We start from the raw sequence: 13294 nt of genomic DNA, 5'->3' as shown, positions 1-13294 counted from the left end.
CTGTGCAGCTACAGTGGGGTGAGAGGCTGGAGGAGTCCCTACCTGTTTGAGACTGTTGTGGCTCCCTGGGCAATGCGAGTGCACTGTGGGCTTGTTTACTGCCCACATTTTGTGATGTGTCCTTGGGAAGATAAGAGACCTGTATAAATACAGATTAATGCAGTAAAAAAGATTTGGATGCATAAATGGGTAGCTTTTAGATGAGATAGCTACTGCAGGACCCCACTGCTTTAAAAAAGGAGGAGAGAGGAGTACAGGAAAGGTTATTGCCTGCCCATGTGTTCCCATGAGACACACAGAGTGCCTTTTATTTATTTATTTTGAAAGAGCACTGGAGAACCACGAGACCAGTAATGGACCATAATGAGCTAGAACTGCTGACCAGGACTTAGCTGTATTTAATTAAGACTCTAGTACATACATAGCATTAGCAAGGCAATGCCAGGGAGCAGTGTACAGCACTCTGGCAGCCTCCCCACGAAGGGCCTACTAACAGTCCATCACCTCTTCCAGAAGAAGATGTCTGTGCCAGGAGCCTTCCCTTGGCACTGCTGACCATCCGTAGCCAGTCCTCTATCCCAGCAGGACTGCGCACCCTCTCCAGTCCTGCACGTCCACAGGAGGGAAGCTCAGCCTTCAAATTAGCAATGCCTGAGAAATTAGCGATATGAATAAACAACAACCTACCAACCAGCAGCACTTGCGGATGCCCTAGGGGTGGTACAAGTTCTTTTATGTTCTTCTCAATTAGATTCACAGGAATTCATTTGGTGATGCCAATACTGCAGGCCCAGGAGTGCTACATCATCCTTTATGGGAGCATAAATACGTGTTTCATTCTGTCACATTTAGTATCGGCAATGATTTCACACACAGCTGTAGATCAGCTCCCTTTTGATCACAACCTGCCACCATTTTCTAGCCATTCAAATTTATAGCAACATTAATAGTTCAAAAATAATGGTGTTTACTGCATACTAGATTTCTATAAATTAGGAGGAAACAAGCGATCCTAACAAAGACTCCAGAAAGCAACAAAGCTGGACTGAATGTCAGCTTTTTCACCCCGATTAACACATCCTTGTCTATTGGCAGAAAGTTTCCATTGCAGCTGTGAGAAAATAATGCCATGGATTATGTCACATCGATTCAAAGTGAAATTCAAAGCCAAAGAGAAAGCAGAAAAGCATTCCTTATGTTCTTACAGAAAATATCACTGCTTCAATTAGGTGCTACAGATGCTTGGAGTAAACATATTTTCCACCAGTTTTCTTAGAATCATACCCACTTAAATCTCCAATATTCTTCTGCATGTTCATTTTTCACCCCAGTTTAATACCACGCCTCTGGGTGTTGGTGGTTAAGGGGATATTGCCAAGCAAGGAAAGCCAAGAAAAGCTGGGATAAGAAGGGAAAATATGGCCTTTTAATAGTAAATAAACTTTTCAGCCTTAATGGTATGGCTGCTGTCCGCATAACTCAGAGGAGGGAAAAAAATCTCAGTGCTAGTTGTACCTTTCATTTCTTGGACCATTTGAATGCCCAGTTCTCCAGTTTTCAATCTGCTTCCAATCCAATGGAAATAATGCACACAACTGAGCATTCAAGCCTGTAATAAATCTCATCTTTGTGTGGAATCGCTGGGATCCAGTATGGAAACAAAACTAGACAACACTTTTCAATATTTCAGTGAATATCAACATCTTTCCAGTAAAAATTTGAGTTCCAGGGAATCGAAATACACTGCTGATATAACTAGCACATAGCTGTAAGGTCAAAATTGAGACATCAAGTATCTGGAAGTATCACTTGTGAACTGCATGCAAACACATGTTCCACCTGTATGGGTCTCTTCAAAACGATAATAAAAGTCAGCAGCTTTGTTGCCAGCCAGACTAAACTGAGAGCATCCCAAACATGAATGCCCTAGAAGATAAAAACCTCCTCACCTACAAAAGTCCTTCCCAGCAGTGCTGATGGTCGGGGTAGTCCAGAGGTGGGAATGACAATGGAGCAGCAGATTCCTCCCTGGCTGCAGCATCACCTTCCATAGCACCTGTGATGGGAAACTGGAACTGTGGCTCTACTTCTGCTCACTGTTAGAGGATTCAACTTAGTCCTCTCAGTGCTCAGCTTGGTCCTGCTCATGCAGCCAAGTCCCCCTGAACGTGCCATGCTGTTTTCCACATACACCAACAGGAAGTTTTCACCCTGAGTTACTATTATGTATATCCTTCCCTTGCAAAAGTGGCAGGGGAGGAAGAGGGGAGGAAATCACAGGTTTTATAGGCATTACAAAGCAGCTCACTTTAGAGCTAAAAATTTCTGACAGATGGTACCCAACATCTGGGAGAATGTTAAAGTCCAGATATAAAATTTGTTTTCCTTATTTGTCTTTATTGGGATAGTACTTGGCAACAGTGTGTGTGATAAGATCTATTTCCTATGCCTGTCTCTTAAATTTAAACCTCAAAGCCACGTTTATAAACATTGCAACCTATCAGTTATTACTGTAGTGCAGGGCTGAATTCAGATCAGTGATGGTATGCATAAATATGTCACGTAGAAGCATATCTGCAACACTTCCTCAAACAAACCTCCAAGAATGATTTTTTTTTAAAGAGATGGCTGAAAAAAAAGAATAAAAAATAGATTATATTAGCATATCCCAGGAAAACAAATAGCTTGACCTTGTAGGAATTAAAGTAGGAGCAGCTCCATTAATCACTTAACCCCCAAAGGTTCACTGTTTTGGGAGCAGTAATCATCCCACTTTATTCATCGTTGACAGCAGCAGGCACAGCAGGGAGCACAAGCCACAGCAAACACTCCTAAGCCCTGCAATAACTCTGCACAACAGCCATTCCTAAGACAGAGGCTTTGCCTGATGAAGCATGGGAAGGCTGCCGAAGTTCCTGGGAAGTTCCTTAAGCCTCTCCCAGCCGGTCACCAGGGAGCTGTGAGTGCTCCACTGGGGAGCAGACCTGAGGATGATGCTGGGCTCCTGTCTAGGAGCCTTGCCCACCCCAGCATGTCAGGGCTTGCTGGGCTGCAGGAGCACAGCATGCTTTCCACCCATACCTTGCCCTTTCCTGCAATTAGCTCTGTTTTCGGAGTCAATGGAGAAATCTGGGTTTCCCTCTTCTGACTGCTGCCATGACTCCCCCCAGCCCTGCCAGAGATGCCGTGCAGATTTTGCTTTCCATCAACCATGCAGGAAAACCATGGGTCCTCTCTGTTTAGGATAGCAGGTCAAGTCTGTTCCCAGCTGAAATGCTCTAGGAGGAAACAACAAAGTAAAAATAGCTTCTTCCCAGCGCTGCACCAAGAGCCCTTTGTGCCAGCTTTCCAGGGGCTGAGGGAAGAGAGAAGCTCTGTTAGCTCTCTAAATTAACAGCTAGGGTACCAAGGGCTATCTACAACAGCTGCACACCTGAAAAGCCTGAAAAATATTCCCATCAGAAACATGGTAGTAAGAGACCTGGAGACATATGTCTTTTAAAGGCTGTATCTCTCCTAACATCTCTCTCTTCTTCTACCATAAACACAGGCTAGAGCAGACAGGCAAGGGAGGGATGCTGGCAAACACAGCCTGCCACAGAGCCTGTGGATAGCCCAGCTGTTATCAGCAACATAGATGGAATGGGAATATTTTCTCCAAGCCAGGTAAAATCTAATGGTAACAGTTTATTTCCAGAGCCCAAACCCCTTTGCAGTGCATTAGCAGTTATTGCTCCAGCCTTTTGCCTCACTCACCATTGCACCCAGCTCCCAAGGTCACTGTGGAGAGACAGCATCACTCCTGTGCACAGGCTGCCCAAGATGGTGCTCACTGTGAAGAGGCTGCAGGCTTCTTCCCTTCCAGCATCAATCGTGGTGTATCCTGGAGGCCCTTCCTTCCCTTCCCCAGCCTGGCTGCTGGGCTGGCTCCACCTGCCTCACCCCATCACCCTGGCTAGTCTTCAGCTGCAGCTTCCGGATTTGGGTGGCAAGGGATAGTCAGACACAAAAAGGCTAGTGAAAACCAGACTGACGTTCATTCCAAAGCATTTGGAAACCAAGTTGCTGCTCTGTATACCTAAATTTGGACACCCCAGTTTGAAAGAGTTAATTTACCAAGTTATTTCCTTGTTCTACTGCTAATTCACCAATATTAAATAGACTATTAATGCTTAAACTATAGACAAAAGCAGTCCCCCAAAGCAAAGATAATGATTCACCTTGCACGAAATGCTAGCAGGTTAGCTGGAGTAAGGACTCCACCAGTAGAGCCCTGGCTTTGTTATCGGCATCTCAGTGAAGGACAAGTGCAAAACTAGTGAAAGCTGGGTGCTAAAAGCAGCACAGAATCCAACAGCCTTCACCCACTTGTATGACACCTTCTTACAAGGGCAGATTTACAGACAGGATATCCTTCAATTAACCAGTGACATACTGGATCAGGGGCATCTTTCGCTATTACAGATTCCTGAAGTTAAGGAGAAACAAACTCTGTGGAAGACCATATCTTTTACAAGTGCTCTATGAAGTAATACTGGGGAAAAGAAAAAAGGATAGAGTCATTCTCAGCCTCACACTTCAGTTCATTACGAAAAGGTATGTTTCTTCCCTTGTGCTATTGGTGGTAGGTTGAGATTTCCTTCCTGTCACCTCATAACAGAGCAGTTCCCACCCCACAATGGTGTCTGTCTTGCTTATGGTCAGCTCAGAAACTTTGCTGGGGATTGCCAGTATCAGGTCCTGATGACTCCACCAACCAGGTCTGTACGGAGTCGTACATCAATGCTCTCAGCACTGGTGTTGCTGCTCCAGAGGGTGACCACAAGTTGCAATAAACTAAATGAGATTTTTTACCTTCTGTACCCAGAATGGGACATTTCTCTCTAGCAAGGTCAGGTGCTCTCCAGAGACCTTCTGTTACCTTTGGCCAACTGAATAATTCCATGTGAGAAGAGAAAGAAAAAGAAACTTACCTTTGCAAACATTAGCATGGGCTGCAAGAAATGCATAGATACGATGACAAGATAAAATGAGATTGCTTTTAATAGCAAAAACATGTTTTCTTTGGCCTATATGCAACCTAGAGCTTTCCAGGTGCTCAAGCTTAAACTAGTCATATAGATCTAGAGAGGCATTCATTATTTAACAAGCACAAAGAAGCCTGAGGAAATGATTGCTTCTTCCTCCTATTCTGTGCACGGGTACACCTAATCCTGGCTCTCGGATCAGAGGAGCGGTTTTCATCTGCTCTAAAAGCCTGAGTTTTGTTTTTCCTTTCATTTCCTTCCTGCTAAAGACCTCCTTGGTGCAGAAAGCCCTGAAGTTTATTCATGCTCTCCTAGCAGAAGCTCAGCTTTGGGCAATCCCTGCTTGAAGTCAGATGCTCAAGCCCCAAAGATAGACACTTGCCCTCAGAGGTGCAGTTGGAGCCCACCAGAAACTGCTGCTGGCAGCTTCGTGTTTCAGTTCTTTATCTGGTTGTCAGAAAGGGTGTATGGGGTAGAACACTCATTTCTCAACACCAGGTAAATGTAGCCTGCCAGGAAGCTGGGAAGATGCTACAGGGGCTAATGTACCAGTGACCTCGCCAAGCTGCTTCATCTGCTCCCAGACAGTGAGATGATCTTCATCTTTGCTGTGCTGCCCATGCATCCAGACCGCAGGGCCAAAGGCTGGTTGTCCAAGTCATCCCTCTGACCCTGCTGATCAGAAATGCGAGCAATTAATCTCCTGCCTAAACTTACAGCGAATGCTTCATGTCAGGGAAAACGAACTGCTCCAAGGGATTGTCCTGGGAAATTAACAGCTTTCCAGAATTAACGATTTCCAGAAGCACACACTGTTCCCAAGACAGATGACTCAGTGGATTCATCTTGTCATGGTATTTTGTTCTCAGCCTTGGACACCAGAGCCCCCAAAAGTACCTTTTGCCACACCTTTTGCCACACAGCATCCCCATTTTACAGCTAGTGTGAGACAGATGCCATGACGAAGGTACAGGGAAGCTAATTCTTGCTGCCTAGAAGTACAGATATACCAATAATACCAAGAAATACCAACAACAAGCTGGTGTTGGCTTCTGTCAGGCTTTTACCATTACAGTCATCAGCCTTGTAATGTGTGTTTCCTAACTATCACATTTAATGCTTGCTGCATTTTTTCACAAGTGTTTGTACAATTTGTGACTACTTTAACTCAATTAATTAGGAAAAAAAAAAAGAAAAAAAACCCCAATAAATCAAAAATTATCCAGATGAGACTTTTCTTATGCTCATTTTCTTAGGCTGTGTTGAGCAATATTTTCTCCACACTTAACTAGAGTGGAAACAATGTAGATTTGAGAAGGAGCCCTTACATCAAGCTAAAACATACTGCAAAAGACAGGCTTTGTGAAAGCTAAAGTAGGTCAGAATAAAACAGGCAAAACAGACACATGTTCCTCATCTATCACATAATTTTATAAGATGCTGTAAGTGAAGTTAGTTTTAAGAGCTGGCTGCAGCTGGTCTTCCTAAGGAATTTTCAAGGGAAATCAGTAGAGCTTCAGCTTTATGTTAAACCTCCATAAGGAAGCATAGTTTATTTGCCATGAAAAAGGGTATTTGTAGTCAGAACTTCATTTCTATTCATACCTCCCAAGTGGGATGTGAGTGGGGTGATGCTGTGAGCCTTCTGTTTGCCCACTGGATCAAGTCTGGTTTATCTGTTATGACCCAGAGGTATGATTTCTACTAAGGCAAAATAATCCAGCTATATGCTGTTATGTACCTCCTCCGAGCTGTAGGGAGCACCTTCTGCAGTCATTCAGGAATATCTCAGTGCCGCAAAGCCTCTCGTCAATCTTTGCAATGCCCACAGTCAACAGAAAAATAGCTGGGAAGAGCTACAGGGAAACTAGGTGGAAAAGCTCAGTCTTCACCTACTGCCCAGCAGCAGCCCTGTGACACAGAGAACAAGGTGGGATGCTAATACTTGTTCCCACACCTTTCTAAGCAAGCCAGTGATGGTTCCTATGCTCTTCCATCCCAAAGTTTAGCACTTGTTTCTCACTTCCCCCACGCTCCTATTGCCTTACCATAGATCCCAAAAATGCAATGAGATACTTTCTACCTTGACCAGGGACTGCAGTCAGCACAGAGTCCCAGGCAAGACCTTTTTCATGGAGGCATGCACACAGATGGTGATTAAATGCACCTTATTGCTGCTGTGCCCTGCATGGTGGAAATGCTCTGCATAAGGCAAAGTCAGAGCTATTGCTGCTGTCTGTAGCCAATGTATTGAACTGCTGTATCTTTCAAATGCAGTTTTACACTCTTCATTTAAAATAGCTGTGCTTTCTTTAAGGCAGAGCTGATGACAGAAAAACAATCTACCCTGGCCATTTCTGTTGCAGTCCTTGCAAAATATTTTGGCTCAGCCTTCAACTGTCTTTAGGGACTGTGTGTCTGTACTATCAAGTCTGCTTTACCAGACCTTAAGGTGGGCCATGGGTGACAGCTGAAGAATCACTGTTTAATCCCATTTGAAACTCCATTTGGCTTTGTCCTAAACTGGAACACAAAAGGTCACATTTTTGAAACCTCCCTTGAAGCGTGGGAGCTCAGAGCATTCTTGGCTCAGATGCTTCTTGTGGGGAATCAACCACATGAACCTGCTCAGATGAGCGGCTGTCAAGCTGGGTTCAGAGGCCCTGTGCTCCTCACTGCACATGTGTGTTGAACTCCTGACAGAGCACCTACCCCACAGTGAGTTAGTCACAGGAGGGTGTTAAGCTACTGTGGTTTAGCCAAAATGCTGGCACAGAGCCACCGTTGTAAAACCAGACAAGTATCAACATTTCATCAACATTTCCCAGAGGAAATTTCTCCTCTTGATTTCCCTGACGGAGAATTGCATTCCCCTCCTCCCCCAAATCAAGCGTTCGTTTTTTTCTTTTCTAAAAAAAGAAACACTACCTTTTACTGAAACCACATTATTTCTCTCAGGAAATTGTGAGGGTAACCTCCCAGCTAGCTCAGCTTAAGCAATCTTCTGTACAGCATCTGACACCAAGAGATGCAGGCTTTCCATTCAAGAGGTGTCTTCCCAGCCTGGAACACAATACCGTGTAGCCTTTTCATCATTAAAGCTTCAACCTGGAAGAAACACAGGAAACCTGTAATACAAAAGCACATGGGTATTCCAAGCAAACAAAAAACAACAGAAAAACAAACAGAGTTTTGCTGGTTTTGCAGTCTGGTCACAAGAGTCCAGATGTTTTCAGGCTGTTGCAGAATTCAACAGCAAGTTCAGTTCAGTGTCAGCCATGAGTCTGAAATACATCCATAAGGACATAAGCACTATGTACAAGATCATCTTATTGTTCTTATTGAAGTGATAAATTGAACACAAACACCTGCCATAGTTACAAGCAGATCTTTTGGAAGGACGGAAGGTAAAGGGAAGGAGATATGGTGCTTACTCAGATAATAGAGATTCTCCTTTTAATAAATGAACAAACTTTAAAGAGGGATCTAATTAAAAGGCTGTTTATACAGCACTTTAGGAAACTTGTAAACGGGAGAAAACTTGAACTTTTGACAGGTACAATGACAACTTTCAGACATCAGTGATGGATGCTGAGTCACGGGTGTTCTGGCCAAAAAAGGGTTCTTACTGATAACTCCTCTGGGAAGCCAGGGCCTATATACATCTATAGATCTATTTTGTTCTGCTACAGACCTTGTCCCACCGAGTGCATGGACAGGTTACCAAATCTGAAACCACCCAGGACACAACATGTATGTTCAATAAAAGGTGATTTTAGAAGAAGTAACAAGGGAGAGCATAGGAAGTATCTCCTTTGGAGCAGGCTGCAGCAATGCCATAAAGCCTGGAAGCTGAGCTTTGAACTAAGAGTGAGATCTTTGACATATAAAAGCAAAACACAGCAGAAAGCAAACCCTTCACAGGTATGTCCTCTTAGTAGTCAGGTATGGTGAAACCTGTGCTAGCTCGAGTGTAGCACACGAAGCCTGCTCAGCCTGACTCTAGGACCTTTCCTTGACCTACCACTAAGAACTGAATGTGCAGAATGTGTTAGTTGTACTTATTAAAAATCTTCCCATGAGACATACAGATATTATCTTCTGCCATGGCCTAAAAAACACTTTACATGACAGTTTCCTGAAAAATCAAACAAAAATTTATATTGAGCCGAAAGATGATGACAGACTTCAGTGGGATTAAGCAATTCCTCTCAGCATTTTTGCGGGTTTAACTAAACCCAGAGATTACAAGCAGAGAGGAAAGAACCACCCCCAGATTTTCCATTAAGAAAAAATAAAAGCAGTGAAGAAACATTCTGAAGGAGCTATAGAAGGTAAACAGACCAGTTAGACATGACGTACCGCAGCCTTGACCTCCTAACAACAACTCTGTTATTCCCATTCAAATCGACTGCTGATATGGTTTTCTTCTCGCCCAGCAGCTCCAGCTGTTTCTGAATGCTTCTGCTTTCCACGCTTGTAAAAGGAGACCACGCACAGGGAGGAAAGCAAAACACATTAAAAAACCCAGTAAAACCTTTGGCTCTACAAGCACCAAGAGACTGACCAAAACTGCAGCACCTCTTCAACAACTTGCTTCCAACAGCGAGAGAAACAGGAGCAGGGCAAGTATCACAGATAAGCAGGCTGCTTCTGCAGAGAAGTTCAGGGAAGTAGCAAGTCAGTGAATCACTCCCCATGATAGAGGGGAAGAAACCCACTCATAGGTCTTGAGAAGTCAGATGGACTGATTGCACCAGCTTTGCAACAAGAATCTCACATTAAAGCACCTTACCTGCTGCTTCAGAAGCACTGTACAGCCCTCCAGATGACAGAGTTGATCATTTTGAGTGCACAACATGTACAATTGACAGGAGAATAAACCTGAATCATGCTGGATGCTTTTGTCAGAACAGGAAAAAACTTAGTCATCTCACACAGAAAACCACATTGCAAAATTAGAGGTGAAGCCTGCCAGGATGGATTTAGCTATGTTTATGAGGTGCCTGTCAGTGATGTGCACACTGTCCACAAAAATTAAACAATGTACTTGATTGCTAGAAGAAGGACCAAAGATCAGTGGAAGTTCACAGAGGAGCTTGTGCATTTTCACACAGAAGACTAAGGCTGAAGATGTTAATGGTATATACACCCTGTAAGTACACTGGAATTTATAATGTGCTTTCATAATATACATTCTTGTACACGTGTTTGTGCATAAAGATTATGTATCCAAATCCATTTTCTATTCAGGCCTTGAAATTCTCATAAGTATTTTAGTTCTAACATAACCTCTATGCTCCTGGTGCCCCTACTGCCACTGCTCTGTAACGGACATGGTGGGAATACTTCCTCAAGCATGGACAGCCCTCTCCCACAACACACTGTGAATGCCCCAGCCATCACCTACCTTGTCAGACATTACCTGCAGAGATGCTAGCATCACTTTTCTGTCACCCTTCCTTAGTGACACAAGTCTGGATCACTTTCATATTGCAAAGAGAAGACACCTGAGATAAATGTCACTAAAATGATGCTCATATACAACATGTGACTTGGAAGATTAATGCAGCAAGTCCCACTGAAAGTATGTCTCTGAAACAGGGTCTTGATGGATTAATCCTTGCTAGGACCTGAAAACTGGTAACTTTTTAATGACACAAATGGTAAATTAATAAATTCTAGGATATTAAACCTGAAATAGAATAGAAAGAGTGAAGTTAATATCAATATCTCTTATACCAACAAGAAAAGTCTACAAAGATTTCCTAAACAAGGCTGGAAAGTCAGACTTAACTTCTTTCTAAAGTAAACAGTAAAAGAGGAAACAAATGCACTTTAAACAAGTTATTACAGTTAGCTGCTTGTTACATGATCTCCAAAGAGTTAAGTACCAAAGGTCAGCAGTTTTTCCAGGGTGTTTTACATTTTTCAATACTTATACTGAGAACTATCGAGCACATTACCATATGCAAACATCTCCCACAAGCTGGCTTCTGCTCCAGTTGACAGTTGAGAAGATGTGAGAACTTGAGAGGCTTGGGGACTGCTGAGCACTGCTCTGGCGTGCTGGGGTGGCAGCCAAGCCACACAGAAAAGGACAAGTCAGGTAACTTGTTACAGCAGCTATTTTTCCACTTATGCTTTTTGTGACTCCAAATAAGCATACAAAACAAAATGCAGCGGTGAAGTGCATCTGAGTGTATGCGAGGTCAGGCTTGGGAGGGGAGGCAGGCAGGAGCAGCTGTCCTGCAAAAGGGCTGAGTCACAGGGAGCTGGGATGCAGTGATGCAGTGTGGGATGGGATAGGGAAAGGTTTGGGGCACAAACACTTAGCCCTACTGTGGCCCAAGGATGACACACAGGGAGGAGAGTGGGACGCCAAGCAGCTCCAGAGGAGGAAAGTGCTCCAGGCAACATGTGGTTCTGCTCCACCAGTCACAGGTCTGGCCCCACAGCAGCAGCGATGCGTTTTGAGTTTCCCAGTACATGCTGAACGCCTGGTTCGTTATTCTCAATTAAACTTAAGTGAACCATACTAGCTCCTTCAAGGACACTGCTGTTCATGCTGCTTTTCTGCACAGCATACTGAACTGATTTAGAGGACGAGAGAAACTGGGTTTGGCAACTCAGATGTTTTGGGGTTTTGGCAATGTGACAAAACTTCCTGATGCGATGGACGTATGTAATACCCTTTCGCTGGCTGCTCTCCTCAACTCAGGCATCTGTAAGCACTTCTCTTTGGATCATCTGGAAGTGACATTTGGAATAAGTCAGATTTTAAGTAGATCATAACCTCTGCTAGTAATAGACACAAGATAGTTGGTTACCTGGATCTGAAGGGCCAGTTCTCTTCGTCTCCTGTGGAGGAATATTCAACAGATAAATCTTAATAGGTAACAAAACCACGTGGGATTCACCAGGTTAGACAGTAATTTACCCATCATTAGCAATCATTAGTTCAACATCTGCTAATACAGTTACACAGATTAACTGAAGAAGAGAAATAGCTCTGTTGAAATACCTTGTGCAGAATGGCTAACTGAAAGAACACAAAGACAAATATTCTGTATATTTTGTTTATGGTAATGTATTTACCATCCTGAATTTGCTTGCCTTTGATTTCTGATTATGTATAATCCAAATGACAAAATACATAACAATAATAAGCAACTTGCACACAGAAAAGAAGGGCAGCCCCATGGGCTTTATGCCTGTCTCAGTTCCTCCTCTGAAATGGTGAGTTCTCTGAATGGTGACTGTTAAGAAAACTCAAGCAAACAGAAACCAGTCCTCACCCAAACTGTGATCAGCAGTGCACCAAAGTGCCTTGATCCCTGTTTAGAGGGAATCTAATAAATCTTTCCAAGGAAGCTATGCATGCCAGCCCATGCTGTGCAGAGCAAAGTCAGGTGGTGAGGCAGAGGACAAGGCTGCTTTCCAGGGCTGCCAACCTCGCTGAGCATCATCGCACTCTTGGTGCTTCCATGGCACTCACCATCACCTTCCGCAGCAAAACAACATGCAGATGACTCAGACCAGCAGATCTGTGACAGTCAGTAGAGCTGTGCAACTCTACAGCCGCCAAGGAGAAGAAGAGCCATTGTTTTAAAAGCTTCAAACAAAATTAAACCAGAAGACCATAGTCTTGCACTTGACACGTTACTGGTACACAGGCCTGACCTTGTTGATAATAGCAGAATCACTTATCTTTTCAGGTAGGTATTCTGCTGTATTTAAGCAAAACTGCTTTTTCATTTTCCGTTGTCTCAATCTTCCTCAGATAATCCTGTTCCATTATACAGGCAGGACCTACCATGCCAGGACATGGGACCATGGAAAGCATTAAAGTCATATCACAGCAGCAATTTTGAAAGATGCCTTGAATGCACAGGCACAACCATCTGCTGTGTGTATGTATATGGGTTGAAGACTCTGTATGCTGCCAAAATGCTCCAGACCCATGAGAGATTCCTGTGGCAAAGCCTTTGCAAGCTGGAGAATATTCCCATTCATTTATCTCTCCCAGTAAATTGGCCAAAGCCACCTCCTGCAGCTTGAGCCTCAGCAAAGCTCCTGGGCAGGGGTTTTATTTCTTCCTAGGATCCTACACACTCATAACGCTCAGTGCTCTTTCCACTAACAAGGCTGAAAACCACAGTGCAAGCAAGGATGAAAAGCCGCCGGTGGCACACGTGTGATTTGGTATGCAGCCCTAGTCTCATCCCCATCACCATGTGCCTCTGTTCCAGTCCCGAGAGAAATTT

General features: G+C 43.8%; 1 long non-coding RNA gene across 5 annotated transcripts; it reads right to left on the bottom strand.

Annotated features, from left to right (window-relative positions):
• Positions 1-454: 454 nt before the first annotated feature.
• LOC136012143 (uncharacterized) lies at positions 455-10429 on the bottom strand. Of its 5 annotated transcripts, XR_010611592.1 has the most exons (8): positions 9823-10429; positions 9390-9503; positions 7956-8135; positions 3757-5702; positions 3082-3278; positions 1950-2056; positions 688-809; positions 455-606 (listed from the first exon to the last, which is right to left on the bottom strand). It is a non-coding gene; the product is annotated as an uncharacterized LOC136012143 (long non-coding RNA). The 5 variants fall into 5 exon arrangements; XR_010611590.1 differs by lacking the exon at positions 688-809 and having other exon boundaries at positions 455-651; positions 7956-8155; XR_010611594.1 differs by lacking the exon at positions 688-809 and having other exon boundaries at positions 455-651; positions 1950-2628.
• Positions 10430-13294: the final 2865 nt, after the last annotated feature.

This window comes from Lathamus discolor, chromosome 3, assembly GCF_037157495.1.
Source record: "Lathamus discolor isolate bLatDis1 chromosome 3, bLatDis1.hap1, whole genome shotgun sequence".
Classification (NCBI taxonomy): domain Eukaryota; kingdom Metazoa; phylum Chordata; class Aves; order Psittaciformes; family Psittacidae; genus Lathamus; species Lathamus discolor.
The sequence above is the reverse complement of the archived record's forward strand: the minus strand, read 5'-3'. Positions and strand labels throughout refer to the sequence as shown.